The sequence below is a fragment of the Callithrix jacchus genome, chromosome 4 (assembly GCF_049354715.1).
Source record: "Callithrix jacchus isolate 240 chromosome 4, calJac240_pri, whole genome shotgun sequence".
Classification (NCBI taxonomy): Eukaryota; Metazoa; Chordata; class Mammalia; order Primates; family Cebidae; genus Callithrix; species Callithrix jacchus.
This window is the reverse complement of record NC_133505.1, coordinates 129400726-129415747: the sequence shown is the minus strand read 5'-3', so window position 1 is coordinate 129415747 and position 15022 is coordinate 129400726. Positions and strand designations below refer to the sequence as shown.

Sequence of the window (15022 nt, the reverse complement as noted above, 5' to 3'; positions counted from 1 at the left end):
CAGAGGGCATGCCCATTTCATTCTTTAAGAAACTACTTTAATGATACACTTTGGCTATAAAAGCTCATCTTTTATATGTATGATTTTGAAGCAGGGGAATACAAAACAAAAGAGGAAAGAGTGAGTGGGGGACAGGGAAGGAAGAAGAAGAAAGAAAAGATGGAGGAGGAGGGAGAAAAGAAGGAGGGAGGGGGAGGTGTGAGGCAGGGGAGGAGGGTGAGGAAGGGAAGGAGGAGGGAAGAGGATAAGGAGGAGGAGGGAAGAAGGAAGGGGAGGTGGAGAAAAGAGAGAAGGGAGAGGGAGGAGGAGGAAGAGCAAAAAAGCTACATACATATAGATAGATGATAGATTGGTTAATTAGGTAGATAAATACTAGAAATGAGAAATATTGGCCAGTGACATATCCTTGATAGTGAACTAAAGGACTTTTAAGTCCTGAGACATAATAACAGTTGTCCAGGCCGGGTGCGGTGGCTCACGCCTATAATCCCAGCACTTTGGGAGGCCAAGGAGGGTGGATCACGAGGTCAAGAGATCGAGACCAGCCTAGTCAACATGGTGAAACCCCGTATCTACTAAAAATTAGTTGGGCATGGTAGTGCGCACCTGTAGTCCCAGCTACTCGGGAGGCTGAGGCAGGAGAATCGCTTGAACCCAGGAGGCGGAGGTTGCAGTGAGCTGGGATTACACCTTTGTACTCCAGCCTGGGTAACAAAATCGAAAGTCCGTCTCAAAAAAATAAAAACAGTTGTCCAATTGTCAAACCTTCAGTAAATGTGACTATGACATAAAAAGCCTTATGGGAAAAGGAGTGTTTAGGGACAACAACAACAAAAAATGGTGGTTTTTCTTAGCTTGGGAGGTACATGGGAGAGAGCAGAAAACAGCTCTGTGTAGTGAGACCCAGTTGATGTTAATAACTCACTCCTGGGGGAAAAAGAAATGGATCAAACAGTTACCATGAGAAAACAAGTACTTTAGAATTCCTGGGACTCTTAGGAGGGCAATGGTGTTTTTACTGAAGATAGGTTAGGGGATCTAGAATTGATGTCACTCCTCTCAGTGCTTCAGTTTCCTAATCTGTAAAATGGATTCAATCACGGGACCCACTTAATAAGTATATTTGAAGATGAAATGATTTAGTAGTTATAAATCACTAAAAATAATGTTCAACATGCAGTGTTAAGTAAAGCTTTATTAAATAAAAATAAATAAATATCAAAACATTATTAAAAAAACATAGTGTTGGAAGAGAACTAGGCAAATGAATCCACAAAATAAATTCACATCTACAAACAGACTTGAGGATATGTAATCATTCAGCATATGATGAAGCTCATATTTTACCTTAGTGAGAAAAAAATGACATATTCAATAAGTGATGTCAACTGTTCCCCTCTGAATTTTCTTCCTATTTCTTGGTGAACTAAAGCTGTGGAAAAAAAAGGACACTGAATTCAGATTGACCTCACTCTCTCTCAAGCATTGATATAATACATTGAATAATGTATAGATATAATTTATCAACAAAAGACATTTATTTCTTACAATTCTAGAGGCTGGACGTCCAAAGTCAAAGGCCCCCATCTGGTAAGGGCTTTCTTGTGTAATACCATGGCAGAAAGGGAAGAGAGGATGGAAGAGCAAGAGGGAGCTGAACTCACTTATATAAAAGCCCAATCTTGGAATAACTAACCCACTCCTGAGATAATAACAGGAATCCTTTCATCAAGTTTTTAATGGTCCTGCCTCATAATACTGCTACAATAGCAATTAAATTTCAACATACATTTTAGAGGAAACATTTAAACCATAAAATTCAAGCCCTGGCACCTCACAACTTATGTCCTTTTCATATACAAAATACATTCATGTTATGCCAAAGCCCCAAAAGTCTTAACTCATTTCAGCATCAACTCAAAAGTCCAAAGTTCAGAGTCTCATCTGAATCAAATGTGAGTGATACTCAAGGCACGATTCATACTTAAGCAAATTTCTCTCCAGCTGTGAAATTAACAAGCTATGTGCTTCCAAAATAGCCAAGACATACGATAACATAGGATAACCATTCTCATTCCAAAAGGGAGAAGTAGCCAAGAAAAAAGGGTAGCTGTAACAAGTAAGTCCAAAATCCAACAAGGAAAACAACATTAACTTGTAAAGCTGGAGAATAATCTTATTTGACTCCATGTCCCCTATTCTGGGCACACCGGGCTGGAAGGTTGGGCCCCCAAAGCCTCAGACAGCCCTACCCATATGGCTTTGCTGGGGTCAGTCTACCCAGGAGCTTTCATATATTAGAGTCTCATGCCTGTAGCTTTCCCAAGCTAGAGTTGCATGCTGGTACAGTTCTGCATGCTCTACAAGTTTTGGGGGGTCTTGACAGCTGCCCCATTCCCACAGCTCCCAGTAGGTGTTGCCCAAGTGGGAACTCTGCAGTGACCACAGTTCCATAGTTCTGCTGGGCATTGCCCTAGTGGTGGCTGTCTGTGTCAGCTTCACCCCGAGACATTTCTGCCTGTGCCCAGGCTGTCTACAACATCATTTGAAATCTACGTGGAGAAAGTTACAGCTCTTGCATTCTACATGTCTGCAGAATTAGTAACATATACACATTGTCAAGGTTTACGTCTTGTACCTTCCAGAGTGGTTGACTAAGCTGTACTGGACCCACTTGAGCCAAAAATATGGGGCAGCTAAGGTGTGCTGCACGAGAATTTGGGGACCAAAGTCTGGGATAGCCCTGGGAGGCAAATCCTGAGCTCCCTTGGGTGCCTCTCTAGAAACCTTGCCCTCAAGGTCCTAGCTTGCCTGGAGGATCTCTGAAATGCCTTCTGGGTCATTCTCCCAATGTCTTGAAAAATAGCCCTGCTCTCCTCTATCCACACTAAACTCTTTAGCAAATAGTTTCTTGGCTAGACCTTTGGTTTGCTCTTCTAAAGCAAATGCAAAAATCCTTTTCAATGTTTACATGGCTGTGATAGTTAATACTGAGTGTCAATTTGGTTGGATTGAAAGATTTGGCCTTCCTGGGTGTGTCTGTGAGGGTGTTACCAAAAGGATTAACATTTGAGTCAGTGGACTGGGAAAGGCAGACCCACCCTCAATCTGGGTGGGCACAATCTAATCAGCTGCCAGCGCAAAAGAATGTTAAAAGACTAGACTGGCTTAGTCTCCCAGCCTACATCTTTCTCCCATGCTGTATGCTTCTGCCCTCAAACATCAGACTTCAAGTTCTTCAGCCTTGGGACTTAGACTGGCCTCCTTGCTCCTCAGCTTGCAGAGAGCCTATTGTGGGACCTCCCCTTATGATCATGTGAGTCAATACTCCTTAATAAACTTCCCTTTACATACATGTCTATCCCATTCATTCTTCCCTCTAGAGAACCCTGACTAATACAATGGCTAAGCTGCAAATATTCCAGATTTTTCTGCTCTGTTTTTCTTTTATTATAAATTCTGTCTCAAATTTCTCTCCTCTCATATCACATTGTATGCAGTTAAAAGTAGCCATGCAGCTTCTTCCACGTTTTGCTTAGAAATTTCTTCTGCCACACATTCTAGTTTATTGCTTTTAAATTCTGCCTTCCTTACAGTCCTAGGACATGGGCACAATTCTTCTAAGTTCCTTGCAACTGTGTCACAACAATAACTTTTATGCCAGTTTCCGATACTTTGTTTCTCATTTCCATTGAAACCTCATCAGAATGGCCTTTACCATTCACGTTTCTACCACCATTCTAATCATGACCAATTAAGTAATCTCTAAGAAGTTCCAGACTTCTCTACATTTCTTCTCTGCTCTCACCGGAATCACTCTCACAGCTCTTTTACAGCAATGTAGGCTTATCTAGGCTTTTCTAGCCTGCTCCTCAAAATTCTTCTAGCATCTATCCATTGCCTACTTCCAAAGTCACTTCAACAACAGTTTCAATAGCAATAGCCCCACTTAATGGTACCAATTTTGTGTCTTAGTTCATTTTCGGCTGATATAGCATGGTACATAAAACTGGGCAGTTTACAAAGAACAGGTATTTATTTCTTACAGTTCTAGAGTCTGAGACGCCTCAGTTGAGGTGCTTGCATCTGGTAAGGGCCTTCCTGCTGTGTCATATCATGGCAGAAGGCAGAAAAGCAAGAGAACATAAGAAAGACAGCAAGAGGGATGCAATCTCACTTTTATAACAAGTCTACTCTCACAATAACTAACCCATCTGACAATAATAATATGCTCCTGTGATTATGACATTAATCAACTTATGAGGAGGACAGAGACATTGTGGCCTAATCACCTATTAACAGTTGCCTCTCTTAATGCTGTCACAATGACAATTAAGCTTAACAAGTTTTGGAGGGAACATTCAAACCTTAGCACCTAGTATCCCTATCTTATACATGATAAAGGCATAGCGGTGGGTGAGGGGAGGAGGAGAAGGCATAGCTATTTCCAAGAGCTATGAAAAACATCTTACCTAGTATGCACCAGGCATATATTATAAAGAATAAAATCATTAAGTAAAATTTCTATAGCTTGTTTTAGTGGCAAAGGATGTGAATCTTTGCAGGATACTTTTTAATCTAGATACAAAGATTAAATAAATGTTTAAGTGGTATTTTAAAATAATATTCCAGAAATACTTTGTGATATTTGACTGCTACCTTTTATCTTTTTCTGTCTCAATACCCTCCAATCCTTGCCTAGGTAATTCTGCATTGAAGGTCATGATAAAGTTAATATGATGTTCAGCTCCTGTGAGGTTGCGCAGTTTCCCAGTGTGTTCTCTTCCCCTGGCCTCTTAGTGCACCCTGCTGGACTCCCTTAGAAACACCACCTGTTCTTAGACTGCCACATGAGAACAAGCTTCATTTATGTACTCTAAATGACACGTACACATTAACAGATGTATCATAGTCTCTAATGCTATGATCCCACAGATATTTTCCTTTTTTTCCTTGGTCCACAGACTGGCCAAGCTAATATTCAGATGTCAGCAATTTCTGCAAATGATTGTGCTTTCTTAGTACTACGAACTGAATGTTTGTGTTTCTTCAAAATCCGTATGTTGAAACCTGATCCCTCATGTGATCCTATTTGGAGGTAGAGCCTTTGGGAAGTAATTAGGTCATGAGAGTAAAGCCCTTATAAGTGAAATTAGTGTCCTTAAAAGAAAAAGGCTCTCCATCATGCGAGGATGTAGAGAGAAGGCAGCTGTCTACAACCTAAGGAGTGGGCTGTCACCAGACACTAGATGTTCTAACTTTTTGATCTTGGACTTCCCAGCCTGTGGAACTGTAAGAAATAAATGTTTGTTGTTTAAGCCACCTAGTCCATGGCATTTTAGTTATAGCATCCCCAACTGACTAAGACCACAGTTAACTTCAAGTTTCTAAAAGCTAAAGTCATTTCTATTTGTCATGTAGAGCACAAACCGGTGCTTCTAGACTCAGTGTGTCAGATAGCCTAGTGGCACTGTGAAAGCAACAAGAATTCTAACCCTGCCAGGAAACTTCACAGTCACCAGTGATGGTGAAGATACTACTCTTCTTCTTCTCTAATACAAAGATCATAGCTTTGCACAGTGGCAGTATCGTAGCCAGTGAGGTTTATCTGAGGCATGATTATTGCTAATTGAAAACTTTTCCCAATAGCCCACCATGACGACTTGAAATATAGTCTGCACTGGCAATTTTTGACAGTCTCTATGGAGATTGAATTAAAAAAAAAATACAAAGAGCATAATGCTCACCTGCTTGCCTTTCTACCTGAAATCCCAAAATAATCTCTTTCAAACTGGTAGTCCTCCTCATACTCCCATCTGTCTTAGTCCATTCTGTCCTGCTGTAACAGAATTTCTAAGATTAGGTAACTTATAATGAACAGAAATTTATTGGTTCACACTTCTGGAAGCTGGAAAATTTGAGATCAAAGTGCTGGCGTCTGGTGAGGCCCTTGCTGCTGTGTTATCAACATGGTGGATGGCAGAAGGGCAAGAGCACAAGAGAGGGAATCCACTCCCACAAGCCATTTTTATAATAGCATTGATCTGTTCATCAGGGCAGAACCCTTGTGATCTAAACAACTTCCATTAAGCCCCACCTCCTAATACTGTTGCAGGGGGTTAAGTTTCCAATATATGATTTCTAGGACACACATTCAAACCATAACATCAACCATTCTTCAGCAGCTCACTAAAGGGTACCATTTTCTTGCCCTCCTCTAACCATATCCCTTACCCAGCTAATGAGGACCTCAATTTAGTTTAATCGCTGCTTAGGGAATCTGGTATAATCTACTTTCTCTATTTGCTTTGCTTATATGAATGCTGCATATTGGCTAATTTCCTAATGATCCTCACAAATCAGAAATACTAAAATTTGCTATAGATACAGTTGTAAGACCAGAGCTTACTAAACACAATGTTCCTGGTCCAGTTCTAAGTTCTGTTAATACAATTAAATACATATCCCAGATACTGCAGAGAACTTTATCCCAGATACTGCAGAGAACTCAAGCAAGTATGGAGCAATAAGTTCTCAAGAGTGTGTAACTCTAAAAGGCGGGGGGAACCTAATATTTAGTGAGCTCCTAAATAATAAATATGCACTATTCTCACAATAACTCTACAAAATATTTATTATTTCACCCATTACAAATGAAAACTGAAGACCAAAAAGATTACAAAATTTGCCCAATATTCCAGGGTGAGAAAAGACAGAATTGTGATTAAAAGTATTTAACACTGATAATCCCATATTGTACTGAGGAATGAGTGAAGGATTCAGTTCACCATATTATAGACAAAAAAGACAAGTGAAATGTGGGGACAAAATGATTTGCATATTTAACAGATGAAGAAATCACATCTGCTAAAGGGAACTGGAAAGGCCGCAGAGAAGGAATTGACTTAAGAAAAAGCTGGAAGAAAGGTCAAGACTTCAGAGACCAATCTGGGGGAAAATGAAACCGTCCTGCAAAAATACTCCTATAACATACAAGTGAGTTTAACATAATCACAAAATACAAGTGAAGACACAAATATCCACAGTATTTCTATATTTCAGCAATATATGTTTGTAAACTAATTTTAAAGCACTGCCATACATAATAGGTTCCTGCAAAGAAAAATAGGTATACATCTAACAGAACGTTTTCTAGATCTGTATGATGAAAACTACAGAATGCTAGTGAAAGACATTAAAGAAAATCTAAATAAATGGAGAGACATACAATGATAAAGGCCTGAAGATTCAGCATAGTGGAGATGTCAATTATACCCAAATTGATCTATAGATTTAATACAATGTCAATAAAAATCCCAGCATGATTTTTTGCAGCTATAGACAAGCTAATCCTAAAATTTATATGGAAAGACAAAGTAACTAGAATACCTAAAATAATTGTTAAAAAAAGAATAATTTGGAGAAATCACTCTCTTATATTTTAAGTCTTTAGAATAATCAAGAGAGCATGATATTAGCAGAAGTGTAGGCAAAGATCAGTGGAACAGAATAGAGAACCCAGAAATTGACCCAAATAGATTTGGCCCATAGATTTTTGGCAAAAGTGCAAAAGCAATTTAGTGGAGGGAGGATATTCTTTCAACAAATAGTGCAAATAGCGATGGAACAATTGACATCAATACACAGAAGGAAAAAATAAAGAAAATGTTGACCTAAAGCCTAAAGGGAACATTTTAGACACAATTATTTGACCATGTTATTTAATTTTTTTAATTTTGAGTCATCACCCACTAAATTATTTATTATATGAGAAAAACCAGAGCTACAATTTGCTAAGATATTTGAATTGTTTGTCTAAGTTATAACTTTACGCAATATTAATTGGACACCATTGAAACCCAAATTTGAAATAAAACAACAGACAATTAAAAAACAAAAATTTTCATTAGTGAAGAGAAAAACCTTCTAATTTAATACATTGTATCCCTAAGTTGAATAGCTCATTTCCCCTGAGAAGTTTTAAAAATATCAGTGCAAACTTGGTGTTCTAATTGTAATTCCATATTATATTTACTTTCTATTGTCGTTCAAAACTGAAATGTGTTTACAATTTGGGTCTACAAATATTTATATTATTTTGCTTTAAAAATTAATTTGACAAAGAAAACGGGAAAATTGATTTAATGTGTAAGTTGGTAAAGTATCAGGAATCTTTCAAGAATTTATTATCTGATGGGCATGATGGCTCACATTTTTAATCCAGCATTTTGGGAGTCTGAGCCAGATGGATTACTTGAGGCCAAAAGTTTGAGACCAGCCTGGCCAACATAGCAAAACCCCAACTCTAAAAAAAAAAAAAAAGAGTATTATCAACTGACAAAAATGTGACCATTTTGCTGTAAAAGGGTACATTTTAAAATATCTTTACGGTGAGCTGTGGAAATGCTGCTCATATATAACTAACAAAAACATTATAACAGCTTTACTGATATATAATTGCCATGTAATAAGCCCCACATACCTGTATACAATTTGATAAGAATTGACATATTTATATACCCAAGAATTGATCACCACAATTAAGATAGTGAACCCAGCCCTCACCCCCAAAAGTGTCCTTGTTCCCCTTGTTGATCCTTACTTCTGCTCTACCTAGCCCCAGGCAACCACTACTCTATGTTACTATGGATTCATTTGTTGTTTCTAGAATTTAACAGGATGGAATAATACTGTATATATTCATTGTATCTGGTTCTTTCACTCAGTACAATTATTTTGAGATTCATCTATTCTCCTGCTTGTATCAATACTTTATTCTTTTTATTACTGAGTAGTATTCAGTTGAATGGACATACTGCAATGCTAGTTTCCTGCTGGTGGACTTTTCAGTCATTTCTACTTTTCAGTGCTAATCACTAATAAAACTGCAATAAAAAAAAAATGTTGACCTAAATCTCACATCTTACCTTCAAAATGTAAAATATAAAACTATAAAACCTTTTAGAAAAAAAATAGGGGAAAATCTTCATAAACTGTAGTTAGGCAAAGAATTCTTATCCATGACACCAAAAACATGATCCATGAAAGCAAAAACTTGATAAATTTGAATTCGTTCAAATAAAAAATGTTGCCAGGTGCAGTGGCTCATGCCTGTAATCTCAGTACTTTGAAAGGCTGAGGGAGTTGAAGCCAAGAGTTCAAGACCAGCCTGGCCAACATGGCAAAACCCCATCTCTACTAAAAATACAAAAATTAGCCAGGCATAGTAGCACTCACCTGTAATCCCAGGGGAAGCTGAGGAACAAGAATTGCTTTGTTTGAACCTGGGAGATGGAAGATGCCATAGCCAAGATGACACCACCGCACTCCAGCCTGGGAGACAGAGCAACACTTGTCTCAAAGTAAATAAATAAATAAATAAATAAATAAATAAAATATTTATCTTGTCAGAAGCCTTGTTCTTAGAGAAAGAAAGCCATACTCAAAAGGTAACATCCTATTTATTCTATCTATCTGATTCAATTTATGTGATATTCTCAAATTGTATGAAATATTCTTAAAGTGATAAAACTATAGTTACAGAAAATACAGTAAGAACACATGGTCACAGGGAGGGGAACACACACACTGGGGCATGTGGGTGGGGGAGCAGGGGAGAGAGAGCATCAGGATAAATAGTCAATATCTGCTGGGCTTAATACCTAGGTGACTGGTCGATAGGTGCAACAAATCACCATGGCACACATTTACCTGTGTAACAAACCCACACATCGTGCACATGTATCCCAGAACTTAAAATAAAATAAAATAAAATATTTTAAAAATTAAAAATTTTTTAAACTATAGCTACAGAAAATAAATTTATCCAGAGGTTATGAATAAAGTGTGGGTGTGATGTTATAGGGATAGCATGAAGGCATTCGAGGGGTGATGAAACTTCTTTATATTCTGATTGTGGTTTGATTATATGCATCTATATATATGTTAAAATTCACAGAACTGTACACCAAAGAAACCTATTTTTAAAGTTAAATTAGAGCCTGGGACATTGGCTCATGCCTGTAATCCCAGCACTTTAAGAAGAAGAAGTGGGTTCTCAAAGAACACTTGAGATCAGGAGTTCAAGACCAACCAGGGCAACATAGTGAGACTTTGTCTCTACAAAAATAAACAAGAAATTAGCCAGGTACAGTGGTGCATGTCTATAGTCCCAGCTACTTCAAAGGCTGAGATGGGAGGATCACTTGAGCCCAGGGAGGTTGAGACTGCAGTAAGCCATGATTGTACACTGCACTCTAGCCTGGGCAACAGAGCAAGAGTCTGTCAATAAGTAAATAAATGGTGAGATTTAAGAAAAAGAAGAGAGAGTCTGAGCACAGGAGCTTACACCTGTATTCCCAGCACTTTGGGAGGCCAAGGCAGGTGGATCACCTGAGGTCAAGGGCTTGAGACCAGCCTGGCCACCAGCGTGGCCAACATGATAAAACCTCATGTCTACTAAAGATACAGTGAGCCATGATTGCACACTGCACTCTAACCTGGGTGACAGAGCAAGAGGCTGTCTCTGAGTAAATAAATAAATAAATAGTGAGATTTAATTAAAAAAAAAAGAAAGAAAGAAAAAGAGAGTTGGGCATGGTGGCTCATGCCTGTAATCCCAGCACTTTGGGAAGCCAAGGCATGTGGATCACTTGAGGTCAGAAGTTCTAGACCAGCCTGACCAACATGGTAAAACCTCATCTCTACTAAAAATAAAAAAACTTTAAAAAATTAGCCTAGCATGGCAGTGCATGCCTATAGTTTCAGCTACTCAGGAGGCTGAGGCAAGAGAATCACTTGAACTCGGAAGGCAGAGCTTGCTGTGAGATGAAGTCACACCACTGCACTCTGTCACACAGAAAAAAAAGAAGAAGAAGAGAGAGAACCATGTATTAGCCTATTGTAGATGAAAGGCAGTAGAATAAATACAGGTGACTAGTGGGTTATACAATGGGATGAAGTTTTGGCATCAGGTTCAAAGCTCTCATAAGTAGAAAAGACACTGTTGTGATCTTCATATGCCAGAGCTGCTTAGTTTCCTTCTCTGCAGCCAAGGTTTCTTCCTCCCTTCCTCACTTTGCCCTAGAAGCAGATATTCATCCAGTCCAAGTTCCTTCCACTATTTATAAACTGTGTATTCAAAAAGATGTGGCACCTGACCTGCTCCTGGTAGGAGAAAGATGAGAAACATTACTTGCAGAGATTCTAATGGGAAGATCAAGGAGGAACTGAGTGGAGGAACATAAGATATGTTTGGCCATAGCAAGTATTTCAGCAAAATTGGCAAATGCATGAGAGCAGTGGGGAATTAAAACTGAGGCATGATGGGATTAAACTAGAGAAGGCAGTGAATGAGGATGGAGGAGTATGTGCCCAATTTGGTAAGTAATGGGGAGCTATAAAAGGTTTCTTAGATGTGCTTCAGGAACTACTGTAGGCTATGATTTATAGGATGGAATAGAATCAAGAAAGAGAATGCAAACAATAACCAACACTGATAGTAGACAGAGTTGATGAGTGGAAAAATTGATGAGCCATGATGCTCATGGAAAAGGGGAATGGAGACAAGTGGAATTTGTAAATAAAAGCTAAGGAAAAGAGAGAGGAGCTTGAGCAATCGAAGATGTCACTTGCTGTATGCAAGAAATAATATTTTAGGGGAATTTCTGACAAATGTTAGGGAAAACCACTCTTTCTTTCCAAGTCCTAAATTAATGCATTTATGCATCAGGAACAAAATTTCAGAACACCCAGAGACAGAGAGTACTCTGAAGAGTTTTGTAACAATATTGATTTATTTCCCATTCAAGATAACATTAATAACCGGAATTACACACGCTGTCCTCTGCTGGTGTAGCCTCTCTCCTGGGCCTCTTTTAAAGGCTGAACATCAGAAAAACAGCCATCCCTAACCCATAACTCTCCATAATCAAGTTATTTGCTTCTCTACCCTGCTAGATTTCCTCACTTACAACCAATATGACTGACACTGATGACACCCAGTTATACTTTTACATTCTTTGGAACACTGAGTGGCTGACATCCTCTATTTTCTAGTAAAGACAAATTAGCAAACAAAATGCAGAGCAAGATGGGAGGGCTGAAGAATGCCTCATCCTTTCCTTCCTCCCCCACATTGAAGCTTATGGAATAACCCCAGCCCTGCTGTACACGTTTCTTTAAAAACAGTTTCTCAAGCCCATTCATTCTCAAATGAAGGAAGAATTTAGCAAATGGCTCCAAGGCTTTTCTCCCCGCCTGCTTCATAGGACTCTCCTAGGGCACAAGCACTAGGTGCTTAACATTTCTGTATCAGTCATAATTACAGTTTTTTTTATAGGCTTTATTTTTTTACTGCATATCCATGACTTATCTCAGCAAAGCAACGTAATGCTAATTTTACAGATGGAAAGCTGGTATTGACATTGGTTTTAAGCTTAGTCATAAAAGAAGTAAATGGTAGAGTCTGGACTCAAACAGTCAGATTCCTCATCTTTTCTTTTCCTAATATAACCAAGGCTCTTTTGTTTTTTTTAATTTGTAGAGACTTCTGATCTATTCATTTGAAAAGAGGTTAAGGACCAAGACTTTTAACCTAGCATCAAGGAATTAGCTCAGCTTCGCTATCACACTATTCTCTCCTTAGCCCAGCAGGTGGGCTACTAATTGTGTCCTTCATTTAAATGAGGATATTCTGAACTGTGCTTTGCGTTTGCAAAGTGCATGGGTAAATTGTAAATGAAAAGTACCCTTCACAAAGAGACAGCCAGTGCAATCTCCACAATCCAGCAAGATTCTGGAAGATTTATTGATCCCTTGGATTTCATTTTCTAATTATTTTTAGCTTCTAGGAATTTTAAAAATATAATCTATAGGGTATTTTTTTCTTTTTCAGAGTGATTCTCTGCCACATTATTAAGATATAAATTATTTGCTGAAGAAAGACTGTAAGAAATTTTCTGAAAATAATTATTTTTACTCAAGAATTTTTAAGATAGGGATTGTAGAAGAGACATGAGGACCTATCCTGAACTCTTAATTATGACATTTAAAATTTTCAGTCTTGCATAATGTATACATACAAAAACATCATGCTGACATAATGTTTTGTTGTTGTTGTTGTTTTGTTTTGTTTTGTTTTTATAGAAATGGGGTTTCACCATTTTGGCCAGGACGGTCTCAATCTCTTGACCTCGTGATCCTCGGCCTCCCAAAGTGCTGGGATTACAGGCATGAGCCACCACACCCAGCCAACATAATGTTTTTCTATGTATACTGTGGATACTTGATTTATATATTGAAAATTGTGGAAATATTTTTCTTAGCATTGTGAGCATAATGAAATGAATGCATGCATAAGTGCCTTTAATGCAAACAGATACACTCATCTGTAGAAATCTCATCTAGAGAAGTAGATGTAATTTACTATCAGACGCTTTTATTAACTTGCTGGCTTGAACTGTTTTATTATTTGTCTATCCAGCAGGCCAGGGCATCTAGAGTAGCCAATTGTGCATGTTGAAACAAAGTGTGTTAATGCCACACATACGTGAGTCCTGACTAAGCACCTGCAAGAGCCAAGCCCAGGGTGCATCCTCACCACTACACCATTTCCCTTCCCTGTGCCTGAAGGAAACCCCTGGCAAAGGGATGCCAAATATGGTTAAAGACAACCAGTTTGGCCAGGCACGGTGGCTCAAGCCTGTAATCCCAGCACTTTGGGAGGCCGAGGCGGGTGGATCACAAGGTCGAGAGATTGAGACCATCCTGGTCAACATGGTGAAACCCTGTCTCTACTAAAAAATATACAAAAAATTAGCTGGGCATGGTGGCGCGTGCCTGTAATCCCAGCTACTCAGGAGGCTGAGGCAGGAGAATAGCCTGAACCCAGCAGGTGGAGGTTGCAATGAGCTGAGATCGCGCCATTGCACTCCAGCCTGGTAACAAGCGTGAAACTCCACCTCAAAAAAAAAAAAAAAAAAAAGACAACCAGTTTTGGGGGTGGTTCTGTGGTGCCCAGTTAGAATGGAAAGCATGTCCCCCATCCAAATATTAAATGACCCCTTTTCTCCCCAAGCTTCCTATCTCTGGTCCAAACAACATAATATCAAGGTTGAGCATCCATAATCTGAAAACCCAAAATTCAAAATGCTCCAAAATCTAAAACTTGTTGAGCACCGACATGATATTACAAGTGGAAAATCCACTTCCACACTTGACTTCACATGATAGGTTGCAGTCGAAATGCAGTCAAAACTTTGTTTCATGCACAAAATTAAAATATTGTACAAAATAACCTTCAAGCTATGTGTATAAGATGTATATGAAACATAAGTGAATTTTATGTTTAGACTTGGGTATTATTCCTAAAATATCTCATTACATGTATGTAAATATTCCAAAATCTAAAATAACCTGAAATCGCAAGCACTTCCTGTCCCAAGCATTTTGTATAAGAGATTATGAACCTGCTGCTGGCACGGTGGCTCATGCCTATAATCCCAGCACTTTGGCATTGAGGCAGGTGGATCACCTGAGGTCAGGAGTTCAAGACTAGCCTGACCAATATGGTGAAACCCTGTCTTTTAAAAAAAAAAAGAAAGAAAAAAAATTTTTTTAAAGAAAAAAACAGAACCTGCTGTATTACATTATATATATACATGCACTTATATAATATACATTTATGTAATATATAATGTTATATATTTATATATTAAATACATTTATATTATATATGTTAATACAATATAATTATATATATTACATCATATTTACAATATATAACATATACGTTATATATTATATTTACAATATATATTATATATTTACAATATATAATATATATGTTATGTGATATATAATATATATGTTATATATTATATATAATTTATATGTTATATGTTATATATAATATATACATTATATATGTATGTGTGTGTGTGTATATATATATATATATATAATGTGTGTGTATGTGTAATGTTTTCATTCCACGATAAAACACATAGGTCTGGGAAGGATA

At 38.0% G+C, this 15022-nt stretch overlaps 1 non-coding gene across 1 annotated transcript; it reads left to right on the top strand.

The window, feature by feature from the left end:
• The first annotated feature begins 5568 nt into the window (after positions 1–5568).
• LOC118153189 (U4 spliceosomal RNA) lies at positions 5569–5709 on the top strand. Its single transcript, XR_004742459.1, has one exon. It is a non-coding gene; the product is annotated as a U4 spliceosomal RNA (small nuclear RNA).
• Positions 5710–15022: the final 9313 nt, after the last annotated feature.